This window comes from Podarcis liolepis (assembly GCF_965112155.1).
Source record: "Podarcis liolepis genome assembly, chromosome: 6".
In the NCBI taxonomy this organism is placed as follows: Eukaryota; Metazoa; Chordata; class Lepidosauria; order Squamata; family Lacertidae; genus Podarcis; species Podarcis liolepis.
Genome location: NC_139559.1, coordinates 54,890,202 through 54,907,550, shown reverse-complemented (window position 1 = coordinate 54,907,550; position 17,349 = coordinate 54,890,202). Strand labels below are relative to the sequence as shown.

The 17,349-nt window shown below is 41.2% G+C and overlaps 1 protein-coding gene across 1 annotated transcript in view; it reads left to right on the top strand.

The window, feature by feature from the left end:
- Nucleotides 1-17,349, top strand: part of LOC310709664 (BEN domain-containing protein 5-like) — a 706,149-nt gene that overhangs the window by 540,364 nt on the left and 148,436 nt on the right. The window lies entirely within an intron of this gene.

The window sequence follows — 17,349 nt, the reverse complement described above, 5'->3', positions numbered from 1 at the left end:
ACAATAACCTATTAAACATTAAAAGCTTCCCTAAACAGGGCTGCCTTCAGATGTCTTCTAAAAGTTTGGTAGTTCTTTTTCTCTTTGACATCTGGTGGGAGGACGTTCCACAGGGTGGGTGCCACTACCGAGAAGGCCCTCTGCCTGGTCCCCTGTAACTTGACTTCTTGTAGTGAGGGAACTGCCAGAAGGCCCTCAGCGCTAGACCTCAGTGTCCAGGCAGAACAATGGAGGTGGAGACGCTCCTTCAGGTATACTGGACTGAGTAAACCTTGCACAAATCCAGAGTGGAGTCAGTTGGATGGTATCTTGTACTCCTCCTTCCAAGAACCAAGCTGGTGCAAAATATATTGCTCTGCTTTCCTTTGGACCACATCAGTCAGGCTGAGGGTGTGTGTGTGTGTGTGTGTGTGTGTGTGTGTGTGTGTGTGTGTTGTTTTCTGGGCAGCCCAGGACCTCCATACACACTTCCCAGGCTTGCACTCTAAAGAGATCTCTTTGCTAATGCAATAGATTACCCAGCATCAGATGACGTGTGCCTCTGAATGCCTGTTGCTGTGAAGCACAACCAGGAGAGGGCTATTGCACTCCTGTACTGCTGGTGGGGATAGGAAACTGGGAGCTGAGTGCTGGATTAGATGGGTCTTTTGTCTGATCCAGCAGGACTCTTCTTACATTCTCTGTATTTTTAATTCCAATACTTAACACCCAATTTCCAAAACTAACCCAGGTTACAACCAGGTATGTTCTCTGTGATGTTAGTTGCTCCATTGCCTGACCTTAAGTGAAGTAGTCACATAGGAAATGTTATCTTGATTTTTGACCCGTGGATCATCTCCTTGCCTTGAGATCACTGCAAATTTTTATTTACTTCTTTCTTGTGTAAACAAAGCTCAGTCAGGAGTTAAAGATCTGATTGTATAATAAGTCCACTCTTTGGCTGTGTTCTTAAAGACTTCTGTTTCTTCACATTTTCATGGCATGTAAATGAGGTCTCAACCCTTGTAAATCACAGCCTGCAGAAGAGCTTCACAGAATTACTAAATCTACTTAAGCAATTTCCCATTTTTAGTTTCATTGTTCCAGGCATTTTGTGTGTGAAAGAGAATACCACCTTTGCACCCTGGTCTTTTTACTGTAATATATTCTGCATGGTTGTAATGCCCTCCCTACAACCTTGGAACATTTCTTTATCTGGGGGCGGGGGGGGACACACACCGAATATCCAATGGCTGGACACATATAGTTCATCTTCAGCTAAGCATAGTTTGACCTCCAAGAGACCTTGACGTTTTGTAAACTGCAAAATGAGCATGTATTCCGATGAGTAAGAGGGCAACAGCAAAACTGACATCTGGGATTGTAATATCTTAAAAGAGTGGAGCCAAAACGTGGCTTTTAGATCTCTTCTCATTACACAATTTAAGTCAATGTTCTCTCTCGCCAAACCAAGTTAAATCAAGTGGCGTGAAATGAAAATCTATTCAGTGCCAAACAGCAGGTTGAGCCTAATGTCTTTACTTTTAGTACATAGCCTCTTTCCATTATGGTGGAGAAAGAACCTGAAACTTTCTAAGTAAGTTTGGATCCACTGGGGCTATGGATTTGGGAGTTGGGCACAGCATCTATTTAATGCATCTCATGCTAGGTGACCTGGATGTTCCATCATATACAGATGCTCACTCTTCCAACATGTAATGGAACGTCTAGTGATTACAATGTTTCTTTGTGTTCTGATGGTCTTGGGAATTTATTCCCTGGAAGAGTCCAGTGTAGCCCCTCCAAATGGGTGATGGTTTTCCAGCTCACTTCTCAGAGACATCATCCAAGGGACTTAACCAATAAAAAGATATTCCCATGAGCATAAATATAAGAGACCATTACTTTTCTCTACTATAGTCACAAGAAAGCTTTCTCTCTCTCAGCCCCAATAATGTGACCTTAGGGAAATTGTAATAGCTGTGGTTCATAGTTGCATGTGCCTGAGTTTGGGAACTTAGGAAACTTGTTCTGCCCTACAGTAGTGAAAATAGCAAATTTCTTTAAAATGTCATTTTGCATTTTTTTCAGGTAATTTGAACGGTCTTTAATTACCTGTTTATTCTCCAATAAATTTTCAGGCAATATATATATATAAAATACTAGCTTTTGAAAATATTTATTTAGAGTTAAATTTAATTTTAAGGAGTAATTAAGGAGCAGAGATGCCCAGAGGTTTTTTCAGTTGTGTGTGTGCATACATACACATCTATATGATCAATCCAATCACATTCTGTCGTTCTATTTCCTCCACCTTTAGCTACTTTTAAAAATGTCTTTTATCTGTGTTCAGCAGCAGGACTAGCACTAGGATTTAATAGTAAGTTCTAAAACAGACCAATAGCTTCCTATCTATGAGTAAACCCAGCAAATAGGCCAGACAAAAGATGGCAATAGGTGATGGGGCCTTGACTGAAGAGATAGGATCATTGCAGATTTAGATTTCATTTTTGTGAAACATTTCCATTTCTCTAGCGGATTAGACAGTCCCCTATGGGGAAAAAGAACTGAATTAACTATTTTTCTACCTGTGGGCCTGCTGTAATCTCAAAATGATGGTATCTGCGGATTGAGATATGAAAGTAAATTTGTCTCAATACCCTCTGTGCAGCTCTCTGACCTGAAACACCCACAAAGATGCAGACACTATGCTTCTTGCTATAATCCAGTGATACCACCACCGGGAGATGTTGCTTAAACAGCATTTCAAATATTCAGTAGCAGATAAGTCTACGTACTGTTCACCCATATGAACTCCTGCTATGAAAGTTTGTTAGAACTGTTCCATGATCCTTCATTTCCAACTATAAGAGACCCAACTGAAGTAACCTCTACTGTTGCATGGCAATGTGTTCCAGCATGCGTACTCTATAGCAAGCCATTGTAAAGCCATTTTCAACAATATTAGATTCACGCAATATTAGCAATAAAAACAACTATAGCAGCGTCCTTAGTTGCGCTCAACGGCCTGATAGTCCGGGTAAATTTGTTGGGGAGGTAGATAGCAGAGCTACCTGGGAAAGGCACTTTGCATTCATGGCACCGCCACTTAAAAGGCTGTCTCTGAGACCTCATGATATATACCACCCTTTATAGGATGGGACCTGGAGCAAGTCTTCTCCAGGTGAATTCAACTGCTAGGAGGGATGTTTGGGACAAGGTGTTTGCTAAGGTATGCTCTAGTATCACCGTGTATGAGGGTAATCATTGAGGGCTCATATTCCCAGTATTCTCATGACCTTTAGAACACCATACCAGGGGTGCCCAAACTTTTTTAAAAGAGGGCCAGATTTGATGAAGTCAACGTGTGTGTTGAGCTTTTTTTAAAGATTGAGCTTGTTGAGATTTTTGACTCCAATAAATAAACTGCCACAGCGGCCAGATAAAACTGGCCAGGGGGCTGAATTAGGCCCACAAAACAGACTTTGGACATGCCTGCTACCATACACCTGGGAGCAAAAGACTTGAGATTCATTTCACATGCCCTTTTGACATAGTAAAAGTATCATGCCTCCATGATAGCATACCAAATTTGCATGGCGAATATGTTTGAATGCAGCCTCGCTGGTGAGAGCAGATATTAACCACATCACTTCAGATGTTCCAAATTTTCACCATGGGGTATGCCCCCAATTCTGGTGCAAGATATTTTGCTGCTGGAAATAACACCCAAAATGACACACACACGCGCGCGCGCGCGCGCCTCCAGGCTGCTGGGGCAAATATTACATAAAACCTTGCTACCATTCTTGCATTAGTTTGTGCCCAGGGAGTTACTTGAAGCTATTTCCTTCACTCTACTACATGGCAGGGCTGCCCCCATGGGGGGGGGCATTTGTTTGGAGACTGTAGCATGCAACCTTTTTACCTAGAGGGGGGGAAAAATCAGCTTCCCGGTTGATATTTCAAGCTCATGGCACCCTACCTCTCAGCTGCCATGATTATGAGACTTGCTTCTGAGAAGCTGTAGCTATCTCCATGGAAACCACACTTTACACTTTCCATGGGAATGCCACCTGATGACATTCACAGAAGACCTTGAATGTCTGAACCAGCAAGATATGTCAGTACTGTGGGTTACTAAGATTTTTTTTTCTTGCTAAAGATTAGGAACTTTCCCTTTCTTTCCAAGCTATTTATTTGGCCTCACAAAGAAAAATAAATATCTTTTAACCTTGAATAAGAAGGCTAAAATGGTTTCCCCTCCCTCTCTTTGTGAGGTCAAAGTTTGCACCATTCAGCATGCCCACTTAGGGTCTGTCCACTGTGGTACCCCTTAAATTGGTATATATTCTTGATTTTCTTTTACCACAACAACTGATGCACAACTTTAAAAGCTGCCATTGGTTCCTTCTTTCTTTATTTTTTGAAGCAATATAAATAATACTAATTTCCACAGTAGCTATCATTAATATGAGCTCAGTTTCATAATGAGAAAATGGTTTCAGGGTGGGGTTGTTCCCAGATTTGATATATGGTGGGGTAGAGTGATATGAGCTGGGTTAATGATTTTGGTGTCCAGCCATGGTTACCTTCTGAAAAAGCCTTTTTTCCATTTACCTTCAATAGTTTTCGAGATTTCCCCCGCAACTGATATTAATCTTGCTAGTCTATAGTTTCCTGCTTTGTCTGTTGACCCTTTGTTCTTTGCCTGCCCTGGCACAGTTCAGCTGAATTGATTTTTATTTTTATTTGGTTTCAGTTCCTTTCTTTCTAAATTGCCCTCCACTTGCTTCCTGCTCTCCCTGGATATCTCCACACAGTGCTGTGAGAAGTGGCATTCATGTGTGACTGTGACCCAGCCACTGGAAACGGTTCCTTGTTGGGAGGCCATAGCTGTGTAATGTCTCCATTTATAAACTGGTAAAGAACTCTTGTAACAGCAGTGATGAAAACAGCCTTACAGACAGGCAGCCTTGAGTTGCTGTCTGGCACAAATGGTGTATATATCAGGCATGGAGTTATGCTTCGCTTGAGTGTTCCTAGTCTTTTATATTTCCTTACATCATCATCATTATCATCATATTATTATTTATATGTTGCCCATCTGACTGGTTTGCCCCAGCCACCCTGGGCAGATTCCAACAAAATACTAAAAGCACAAAAAACCCTCAAACATTAAAAACATCCCTAGCCTTCAGATACCTTCTCAAAGTCAGATAGTTGTTTATTTCTTTGACACCTGACGGGAGGGCATTACACAAGGCAGGCGTCAATACCGAGAAGGCTAGATCTGATTTCTCATTCATCATTGTGTTCCTACTTTCTTTCTTCTTTGCCCTCGCTCATCAGTTTTTAGCCTTCTTTGATCCTTTCTAAGACCAAACCAAACCTAATACTAAACGTGTAACTTGCTGGTGCATGTTTTGTTTTTCAGTTGTCAGTAGCAGCCATAGGGTTTTATCAAAGTTGCAGCATTTGATCTTTTCTTGTTTTACTGCTGTATTAACTGTTTTGATTAATTGTATGGATTATGCACCACTTTGTGATGTGATTGCCCCCTAAATGATACAGAAGCCTTTTGTATAAAGAAAAAGAGGTGAGAGTCAGGTGTAACCTGAGGTTCAGTTAAAATTATCCTTGTGGCTACTTTAATAACACATATTTGTGCAATAGCACTGAAATGAAAGCACTTTAATAGAAATTTTAAAATTTGATTTAAAATAGGCATTCTACTAAATCTATTTACTTTATTTTTTATTTGTTAGATATATATACCACCCTTCCTCAAAAGATTTCAGGGTGGTTCACAAGATAAAAATACAATATAAAACCACAAATAAGTAATCAAACCAAAAACACCGAAACAATAGCCCCCCCCCCCAACATATTTAAAAAAGCTGTAGAATATTAATCACCCAAAGGCCTTGTTGAAGAGGAACATTTTTGCCTGGTGCCTAAAGATATATAACAAAGGTGTCAGATGAACCACCCTGGGGAGAGCATTCCAAAAAACACTAAATGGTGTGGTATAGTGCATCACAACTCACTCACCCACATGACTCACTATGTGAGTGGAACACAGCAGGCTGCTTACACACAAAAAGAGCTGCACCCAAAAGTGTGGGAAGCCTGGTACAATTCTGCCTGTTGCTTACAATGGAAGACAAATGGCTGGATAGTACTAAAACAATCTGGACCCACCTCTGGCCTACTGAACTGAGAAAACAGCAGCTGCTCAACATGCAAGATGTGACAGAAACGTAAGCTTGATTTTTTTTTAACTTAAAGGGTTTTTTAGATCACCTTTCAGGTGACGCTTCCAAGGTAGCTAACGATCACTGCAACAGTTAAAAATAAAAAATAAAATTCACACACAATTAAACTATAGCTAACAAACACATATAAAAGCATTAATAAAGCAAGATAGATAGAAATGAATGTATTAATTAAAACCCCATGAGAATAAAATCACCTTGAGCAGGTGCTGAAAAATTAATAAAGTCAGCACCAGCTAAGTCTCACTGGAGCTATTCTGTTACAGCCAGGCCTGGGGGTCAAATCAAATCAAATCAAATCCCTTTATTGGCATCACAGTATAAAACATTTCAAGTCACTGGGATAATTAAAACAACAAGGGTGAAGCTGTCGAGGGTCATAAGGTCATACTGGGGGTCTTTCTTGCCCCTGTCCACTTTTAGCATCCATGTACTGGATTGACTTCTCAAGACATAAGCATAAGGAAACATCTGTTGCTATATATTGTGTGAGACAAGTCCATTTTGTAAAGCAAACAAACAAAACCTCTATTTTCTCCATCAGCTATTATCATGAGCTTTACAGTCCCTGACATACCACTGCTTCTACAGTGAAATATATATATTTGCTATATAAAGCTTGTAGCATAACATTTGTGCTCCGTTGCAGCCATCAGAAATGGGCAACCAAGTCTTCATTTCTATGAAACTCAGTCGGGCCATGTAAATATTAGAACAAACTCAACCTTGCTGATAAGGGGCATAGCTGATCGGCAGCAGTACTTTATTCTAATGCACATCTTAGACTGGGGCGGAGGGTGGCTGGAAACCTTTCCTATGTAGGAGTCCAGTTGATATGGCAACCAGCAAACTCTCTCAGCAGCAGAGTAACCTCCGTGTGTGACTTTCATCTCAAATTCAGAGATTTCTGAATCTGAAGAGATTTCTGATGCATGCAGGATTCTGTGGACATAGGATTCCCCAGGAGGTTTAGCCTTTCATCATATAAATCACTTCTTCTTTTCTTCTTCTCTTGTCTGAAATACTCATGATCCATCCTGAAGAAATGTGGGTTCTTCCACTCTCATTGATTGCCAGATATTCATTATCAGACTTTGTCAGGCAATTTCAGCATTTTCTGCTCACTGTGCTCTGGAGGTTTTTTTCAGGAGCCAAACTCACTCACCCCCAGAACGTCCAGAGGTTCATATTTCTCCAAGAATCAGCAGGATTTCTGGACGCAGCATTTTGCAAGGCACAAACCTAGATATTTAATTAATGTACTTGCCATACTGTAATTTTTAGCTCACCAAAGATGTGCTCTCTTTTTCTATGCTGGAGAAAGAGGGAAGATTTGTAACTCACTTTAAAGGGCACATTGTAAGGCTTTGCAGCCTATATTTCTTTGCTTTATTTCATAGCAAAAGTTGTGATTTTAAATCTCCGCTGGGGTTCACTAAAGAGTATTTGCCCCAAATTTGGATCTTGGCATCCAGGAATTCTCCTTTTATACATACCTGTTCCTTAAACCAACATTATCTTCAAAATATATAAAGTGAAAATGAAATTATATTTCGTGAACTTTCCAAATAAAGTCATCCATAGGTCATATCCCCACCTACAGTGACTCAGTATGGCACATTACTTTGCAAAAAAGGCCCAGCAGTATTTTGGCAGAGATGGATGAAAAGCACTCAGAACACACTTAAAAGCTATAGGTTGTTGACATTGTTCTTTGCACAATATTTGATGTTTTTGATTCTTTACTTCTAAGGTCATTGTTGGGGAGGAAAAGGTCTCACATTGTGGGGTCAGCTATAGTGCTTACATTAATTCTGCCCATAATGTGTCAATTTAACTATTGTCCTTTCACTCAGAACTTATGTCTCACCCCTGAAATGCAGTAATCGATTTTTTCAAGGTTGTGACCCTTTCATATTAGACATCACAAAAAGCCATATTCTTATTCATTTCTACGGCGTTAACATTTCGGCTGCATTTAACACTAGCTAATTCTCTTAAAATGAGCACCATAATCCGGCAAAAATTTACTGCTGTCTGAAGCACACCAAGTCACAAGAGGGACTAACTTTGAATAATAATGAACAAGCTCGCCATTCTTTTGCAGAATGTCTTCAAAATGATTCAGATAAATCCAGCATCGTTCATTAAGAAAACCTATATCATATGGTCCCGGCATGGTCCTCCGGGGATCCCTCTTTCGTTTGCTCTGCAGTGAGAAAAGACAAGCTACCTCACGGAAAGGGCAGCAACAGATTTCATTTGGGGGGCAAGAAATTCTCTAAGTGCCTTACTGTGTGCATTAGGAAAATTAAAGAAAACAAAAGCCAAGCAACAAAACCACCCACTCAGCTCAGGATACGCAAGTGAATTTATGAATCCCCGGGGCAATGTGAGAGCAGCTGCACTATCCCTCAGATATGTCCTCTTACTGATGGGTCTGACACGATCTTCCAAACTATAATTTTACAGGCTGTTCCTGTAGCATAAATTAAACTCCTGTAGATAATTTTTATAGCTCCTAAAACATTTGGTTGCTAAGCAAGTTAAATGAGCTGCAAGGGTGATCCGTTATCAAGTGCTGGAGCTGTGGGTTAAACCACAGAGCCTAGGACTTGCCAATCAGAAGGTTGGCGGTTCGAATCCCTGTGACGGGATGAGCTCCCATTGCTCGGTCCCTGCTCCTGCCAACCTAGCAGTTCGAAAGCACGTCAAAGTGCAAGTAGATAAATAGGTACCACTCCAGTGGGAAGGAAAACCTTGTTTCTGTGCGCTGCTCTGGTTCACCAGAAGCCGCTTAGTCATGCTGGTCACATAACCCGGAAGCTGTACGCCGGCTCCCTCGGCCAATAAAGCGAGATGAGTGCCAGAACCCCAGAGTCGGCCACGACTGGACTTAATGGTCAGGGGTTCCTTTACCTTTGCCTATGTATACAGTATTTAACTCTATTGTCTGTCCCATCCTGAGGATTTTTACTAAGGGAATATTTAGTAAGAGAATAAAAAATACATGTTAATTTGTTTAAAATCCAGGACAAACCCCAGCCCTGACTGATTGAGACCTAGCTCCAAAAAGGCATTCTTTCAATAGTATCTTTCAAAAGAAACCAGGGACTCAGCTATACAGCTGCAAATAAAGCGTTTTAAGTGTGTTTTAAGTGCAATACACAATGTGACGCTAGATGGCGATGGTGAGGCTTATGGAAAATTTTGTGTATTCTTTTAAACGCTTTTTAAAAAAGCATTTTCAGAATGTTTTTAATATGTGTGTAGATTCAACCCAGGTGTCTTGGGAGCAGGGTGCAATAGTGGAATAAATTAACTACAAATACCTTATGCAGATTTTGTGTGTGTGTGGACCCTTCTATTTTGAACCTGGTACATGGATAAAAGATATTTATCCTTTAAAACATGTTAAAAGGATTATCTGAGTTCATCTTGGAGTTCATCATCTCACTGGAATTTAGGACAACATTATATTGGGTTCAAATCATTTACAGGTCACAAACAAGATCCTTAAATTGTAATCTGAAGACAATTTGGTATTGTATGAAATGCTAGAACATGAATGTATGACATGCTAAAACATAAGAAAAACTAGAATTAATAAGATACAGCAAAGGATGACTTTGTCTATGGTGAATATGCTTGTGTATGCCTTACCTCTAGTTCCAGAGAGCCCAGCAAATCCAATAAAACATATTTAAATATGAAATTCTAAATAAGATGTTGGCAAGTGATAAATGCCCTTTAAAAAAAGAAAAGAAGAAGCCCAAAATGATTTTTGTTTCGGCTTACTCCATCTAGATACTGCCAGCAGCTTCATATCATATCATATCATATATCCTATCATCATATCATAATCATATCATTTCATCATATCATATCTCTAATATAATATTCCTGACTATCAGATGATACATATGAGGAATCTTCTGTCACAGCATCTCAGCCACAGTTTTTGCGGACACTGTACTGTTGCTATATTTTGTTACTAGGATTGCTGCTCATAATCTTATTTCCCAAACCAGGAGCTTTTTTTACAGCTTGAGGTTTTTTCCTACTACAAGTCTACATACATCGCATCAAAATGGGGCCTGAGGCTATGATTTGATGGTTTGCAACAAAATGAGTGATAGAAGTTCAAACCACCATGTTTCTAGGAATCTTGGAAGATAACTGGTCACCCAGACAACAGAGTGAGCTGGAAGAAATGCCAGGAGACTATTTTATTTTTACCACATTACATAAAATCACACGCACAGAGTCAAGATCTGGTGTGATTCTGCAGCAGCTCTTTTATTCTTGAGTCACTGCTTCTCGTGCTCTGTTTGCCAATCTCATTTTCAAGGTAATCCCAGTAAAATAAAAAGAAGGCTTCCAAGCAGCCAGCAGAAGTATCTTCTATTGCTTAGGACTACTCTGCATTTCAAAACCTCAAGATATAGTTGCCTAGTAGTTATGCCAGTTGTGTTGATACTGTGGAGCTGTTTTCACATCTCCAAACCTGTCTCTGCGCACCATGTGGGGCTGCCCTGAGGTTGGCCAGGAAGTTGTGCAAAAAGCAGCAGCTCTTCTACTCACCAGGGGCAGACTATTGCCGTATGTTATCACATTGCTGAAGGAACTGCACTGCTTGCCAATTAGCTACTGAGCCAAGTTTGTGTTGGTAAGAGTGTAAAAACCCTACACAGCTTGGCATTAGGTTATCTAAACTTTAATCTCACCATTTAAATTATGTTTACTAGACGTCCCCATTTCCCGGGGACAGTCACTGGATTTACAGATCTGTCCCTGGGCAAAATCCGCCCCTGGAATGTACCCAGATTTCATTTAATGTCCCTGGATTTATATTTTAAGTGTTGTAGATTTATTAGTAGGAATTGAATGTTGTGTGATTGGTTCAACGGCACAAGGCACACCATATGGGGACTTCTGGTGATGCAAAATGGTGGATGCCATGCCAGCGAGCAGCTCCTAAAGCCAGCCAGAGCCAACTGCGCTACCAGGCTGGCTCCGGGCTGCTGAGACTGCCACTGCCACTGCCACCGCCACTGCCAAGGAGGAACTGGGGACACCCAGTGCATCAACTGGGGAAACTGCTGAAGAAGGAGGAGGAGGAGGAGGAGGAGGAGGAGTTTGGAGGATCTATCTTGGGAGAAGAACAGCTTACCCATTTGTAATCATTTCAGCCTGCACAACCCCAGAAGGGGCACGTACACACACATGGGAACAAAAGAAGAAGAAGAAGAAGAAGAGGAGTTTGGATTTGATATCCCGCTTTATCACTACCCGAAGGAGTCTCAATTAGCTAACATTCTCCTTTCCCTTCCTCCCCCGCAACAAACACTCTGTGAGGTGAGTGGGGCTGAGAGACTTCAAAGAATTGTGACTAGCCCAAGGTCACCCAGCAGCTGTATGTGGAGGAGCGGAGATGCGAACCCGGTTCACCAGATTACGAGTCTACCACTTTTAACCACTACACCACACTGGCTCTCCAGCTACTCTGCTGACTGCCCAGCAGGTTCTGGGGCCAGGAAAACCCCAGAGCCAACGCAGGGAGAAGGAGAGGTGAAGGAGAAGGAAGAGAGAGAAAGAGGAAGGAGAAAAAAGAGGGGAGCCCTGACATTGCCGCACTGCTGCCGCCACTGAGGAAAAGAGGTAGGAGAGCACTGGGAGGGCAAGGACATGTGGCCAAGCCCAAGCCCAATCTGAGTCTATTCCACAGCAGCTAGCACTTCAAGAGAACAGGCTGGGGTCCAGAGGAAGGCCGCGTGACAGAGGAGACCACAGAAGAGAAGATATTACTTCTTAATTATTATTTTTTAAATTTAATAATATTTTCTCTCTCTCTTTTTTTTTAAAAAAAAGTTTCCCTGGATTCTTTGGAAAAAATCTGGTAACCTTAATTTAAATGCCCAGCTGATCACCGGGCTCTTCAGGTGAGGGTCTCTTGTAGATGTCAACTCATTACATGTCAGGATCCCTGTCACGAGTATCCACTCTGACTCAACTTGGATAGGGTGGTCAAATCATTCATTCATTTTCTGTACTGCCCTTCATCTGAAGTTCACAAGGCAGTGTACAATACAAACACACCAAAATACATGCCGTAATAGCAAACAAAAACAACACTGCCCCCCCCCCAACACACACAGATTAAAAGCCCATAGATGAAGCAGCAAAAATTGGCTTGGAACCTTTGGGCCAGGGTAGTGAACTTGGTGCCATTCAGATGTTGTTGGGACTCCAGTTCCCACTGGTCCAAGCCAACGTGGCTTATGGTTGGGAATGATGGTGAGTCACAGTTCAACAATATCTGGAGGGCATCATGGTAGCTCTTGCTGTAGTAGGCAAAGTGAGGCAGCTGATTCTGGGTGTCATGAAAAGGCAGTAAACTGTGAGTTACTCGAGTTGCTGTCGTTGCATTGTTTCTGCTTGGAAGAGGGAGAGGCAGTTGTAGAATATTCTGATTCAGGTGCCAAAATAACTTGAGCAGCCTTGGGTACTATATACCATGATTGGATTGCTGCCTCAGGCAGCAAAAAGTGTTAGGCTGGCATTGGAACCAAACCTGTAATGCTGCGTGCTTTTAGGCATCTGTGTAGTTTACTCTCATGTTGTCCTATTAGACAACAGGGCTGTATTGACTGGTGTGACACACTGCAGAATATGCGAACTGCTGATTTGAGAACGTGGGCATTTTCTCATTTTAGTGGAGCACCAAATTACCCAGATGCCTTGCATTTTGTAGTGGAATCCACTCTGTTCCATCCACTGCAATCTAATTCAATAACTTATTTTCTACACACTCGTTTTATCCCATTATTTGAGATTTCCTTTGCTTTTAATCCTGTACTTCAGGGAGCCCCTTAGTTCCACTGGAAATGCAGAGAACTCCGATATGGTAAATAAAAGAACAAATCTGCTGTAATAAAGCTCAGCATTCCTCTAAATCAATCAGCTTTCTTTTCCCCAGTGGACAGCATAAAGCCAGGCAAGTGACTCTTCTTTCATCTGTTGATTAAAAATGGTTCCTTCAGCTTAGCTAAAATTGGAGCCCATGCAGGTAATGCTTTCCATAGGGCTGCCATTCTAGAATCACATTAACCAAAAGAAGTGCATCAAAAGACACATTAGATATCTGTGAACTGAAGAAGAGGTTAATTTCATTCTATCTCTCTAACTGCCCATAAGAAATGAAAGAAGAAATTGCACATTATGCATTGTTCATAGGAATTAACGGGGGGGGGGGAGACTTTTTCTGAACACATCTTGTAATTGGAGTATATAGCTGGATTTTTATGTATTCAAAATATTTATAATGTTTAATTGACCAGGTTTTTAAAGCTGAAGAAGCAATGAGGAACCAGCCCCAGCCAGCATGGCCAATGATCAGGGACAGCAGGAGTTTAGAATGCAACGGTTTATGGAGGGCACCATGTTAGCTCCTCCTCTTTAGCTTCTGCCCAGATTTAGCATGTTTGAGTCATATGGGATTCAGTAGAAGAAATCTGAAATGTGTTTAACTTTTCCATTTAGATTAGTGACTCAGTTTTGACCATGTTTATGATAATCATGTCGTATTTCATAATGGTATAAGATTTCCTGCTAGTTAGTCATTGTTTTTTATTTTTTCTATTTTTATTTTTGAAATGTGTACCTTTTAAAGAGTTATACTTCAAAGGGTCCCCAAGGCAGCTTATCTTTCATCATGCCAAATACTAAGATAGCACATAGGATCTATAAAATCAAACCCTAAATATTATGCACAGTTGCTGAAGCAACCAATATGACAGCAACCAATAGCATCTGCATTTGTTTTTATTTTGTGTTATTCTTCACAAAATAAGTGATGCTCAACCTGGTGATAACAGAATAAATGATGTAAGAAGGGAGCTGCAGCCCAAGACAGGAAAAGAGGTGGTAAGGTGCATGAGCATTTAGAAAAGGATGCTGTGATTACTAAGACCCAGCATGGGTTTCTCAAAAATAAGTCATGCCAGACCAATCTGATTTCTTTTTTTGATGGAATTACAAACTTGGTAGATCAGGGAAATGCTGTGGGCATCGTGTATCTTGATTTCAGTAAGGCTTTTGACAAAGTCCCCCATGATATTCTCGTGAGGAAACTGGTAAAATGTGGGTTGAACAAGGTAACTGTTAGGTGGATTTGTAGCTGGTTGACCAAACCCAAAGAGTACTCATTAATTGTTCTTCATCATCCTGGAAAACAGTGACAAGTGGGGTGCCGCAGGGTTCTGACCTGAGCCCATTGTTGTTCAGTGCCTACCAAGTTATGTGTCCAAACGTATTATAAGAAAACAGCATCAGAAAGTATGTGAACAAAATTTGGGGAAAGCATTTTACTAATATTTATATTAAAATATAAGCATTGGGAGACTCTTGAGAGTCCCATGGACTGCAAGAAGATCAAACCTATCCATTCTTAAGGAAATCAGCCCTGAGTGCTCACTGGAAGGACAGATCCTGAAGCTGAGGCTCCAAAACTTTGGCCACCTCATGAGAAGAGAAGACTCCCTGGAAAAGACCCTGATGTTGGGAAAGATGGAGGGCACAAGGAGAAGGGGACGACAGAGGACGAGATGGTTGGATAGTGTTCTCAAAACTACCAGCATGAGTTTGACCAAATTGCGGGAGGCAGTGGAAGACAGAAGTGCCTGGCATGCTCTGGTCCATGGTCTCACGAAGAGTGGGACACGACTAAACGACTAAACAACAACAACATAAGTATTGGGATTTTTATTAAGCTGGCTTTTAGTTAAGAGATAAGTAGTGCACCATGCGTAGCAGTAAGTCTTCTAACAGTTTCAGTTGGTTCATGTTTTTTTTTTAAAAAAAATCATTAAGTTGAAATTAAGTCATGAGTGGCTATATATCATGAAGCATATGTACCTGTCTTTGCTGCTCGATATGCCCTTGATTGACTGCCATCCTTTCTGTCATATGTAATTATCTTATCCAGCTGGTTTTCTCTTGCCGTGAGATTAAAACTCTTTAAGATACTTATTTGCTGTGGGCTTAAAAGAGTTCTCTCTCCAGTACTGAAAGTTTGTCTACCACCTGTCACTACTGAAGGAGTGCGAGAGTTGAATGTGATTCCTGCTTTTGAGAATTGTGCATTTAAAGGCAAGATCCATGTCATTAGCTTCAGGGAATTCAAGTTCAGTATCCAGTGTGGTGGCTTAAGGCTCAGGATGTATTTATTTATTATTTATATTTTAGGTTAGTTTTCTGCCAAAAAGCCTTCATCAAAATCATCTGATAAGGACAGGAGAGACCGCTGGATCAGGCCAATGGCCCAACCGGTACAGGATGCTGTTTTTCACAATGGCTAACCTGATGCCTGTATCCAGAAGAACATGTGTGCAATGGCACTCCATCAGAATACCCCAAAATAATGCCAGTCAATAACAGTTAAAGGTACAAGAGCAGCAAAAAGCTCCAAACTGCAGCTGCAGAATTTTGAAACAGCTAAACCATGTGAAAGAAATACTGCATTAAAACGCATGAACATCTGCAGTAGGGAATGAATGGTCCTCCAAGGAAACAGATATACAGCTTACCCTATACCTACCTCCCATGAATTGATATGATGAAATACAGACACTGCCGCTGAAAGTAATGTGCAGGCAACTCACCCGGATTTAATGGGGAGGGTGCGCAGGGAGGAGAGAGGGAGAAAGAGAGAGACTCCCCCTGGAAATCGCTTGGGGCCACTGCCCAGCCTTTCCCTGCCTGCCTTAGAGGAGACAGTGCACACAGCTGGCCACAGAGGGTGAGAAGGTGCCCAGCAGAAATGGTGCCAGGATGGGAGCGCGGATACACGGCGAAGCAGCGGAGGGGGAGGGAGGTCTCCCCCCCCCCCGCATCACTGGTCGATCGAAGGCTACCTTCCCTCACTTGGGCAGCAGCTCAGAGTGAGGGAAGGTCTGTCTGTCTATCCATCTATCTATCATCTATCTATCTATCTATCTATCTATCTATCTATCTATCTATCATCTATCTATCTATCATCTATCTAGCTAGCTCTAGCTAGCTATATCTAGCTATCTATCTATCTATCTATCTATTTTGCGGTGACCTACATAAATGCACTCACACATGACACATGGGCCTTACTTTCTTTGTCTGGGAGCGCACTAGACACTTACAGTGATTTTGTGATAACTGCTTCCCCACCCCCAGCAAATATAGAAGCAGAGTATAAGTGGAAGCAAATACCAGGTACTCGTATAAAGTAACAGAGCAGTTACCCAACATCGGATCCCGAGATATGCACTGCACCCCCCCCCCCAAATATGTTTAAGCTTCAAACCAATATGCACTACGGTCTCAGAACGTTGGACTAGGATGGGGAAAACTCAGCTTCAAATATCACATTAAACTATGAAGCTGACTGGGTGACCTTTGTCCAGTCACTATCTTTCAGCCAAATCTACCTCAATACATGAACAGGGGGAATAGGAGCATGCATGCCACTCTGCACTCCTTGGATATAACCACCAGGCAGCCCCTTGATCATTTGATGGAAGAATGTTTTTAACTGTAATTAAGCTAATCTTTCAAACTCTAATAATGATTAAAGATGGAACTTTTCAATTAATAGGGTCCTCTCACTCTGCTTTTCTGCTCTTTTCTTCTTCTAGGTTCTCTAGTTTATTGATGCCTTTGATCTAGCACTGGCAACTTACATTAGTTTAACCCAAAGGATGTATTCACAATATGATACATCGTGCGGTTTATATAATGGACTTAGGGCTATCGCCTGAATAAAGAAATCTATAGCCAATTGATCATATGGGTTTTAATCAATTAGTCAGTGCATTTGAGTAAAAATATTAGTTCTGAAGGCACTTTATCCTACCTTTTTCAGATGATGTGCACATGGAGTACTGCAATCACCACCTTAGAAAATAGATTTCCTTCTGTGTGGCAAATAAGAGGGGGGATACCTCTTCTAAGATGGCGCCTGACATCTACTGGTTTTGTAAATGCTGTTGTTAAAAAGTAATTAACTTTTTTTTAAAAAAAAGAAAAGCCTTCTCCTTGATTAATTTTAACTGTTCAA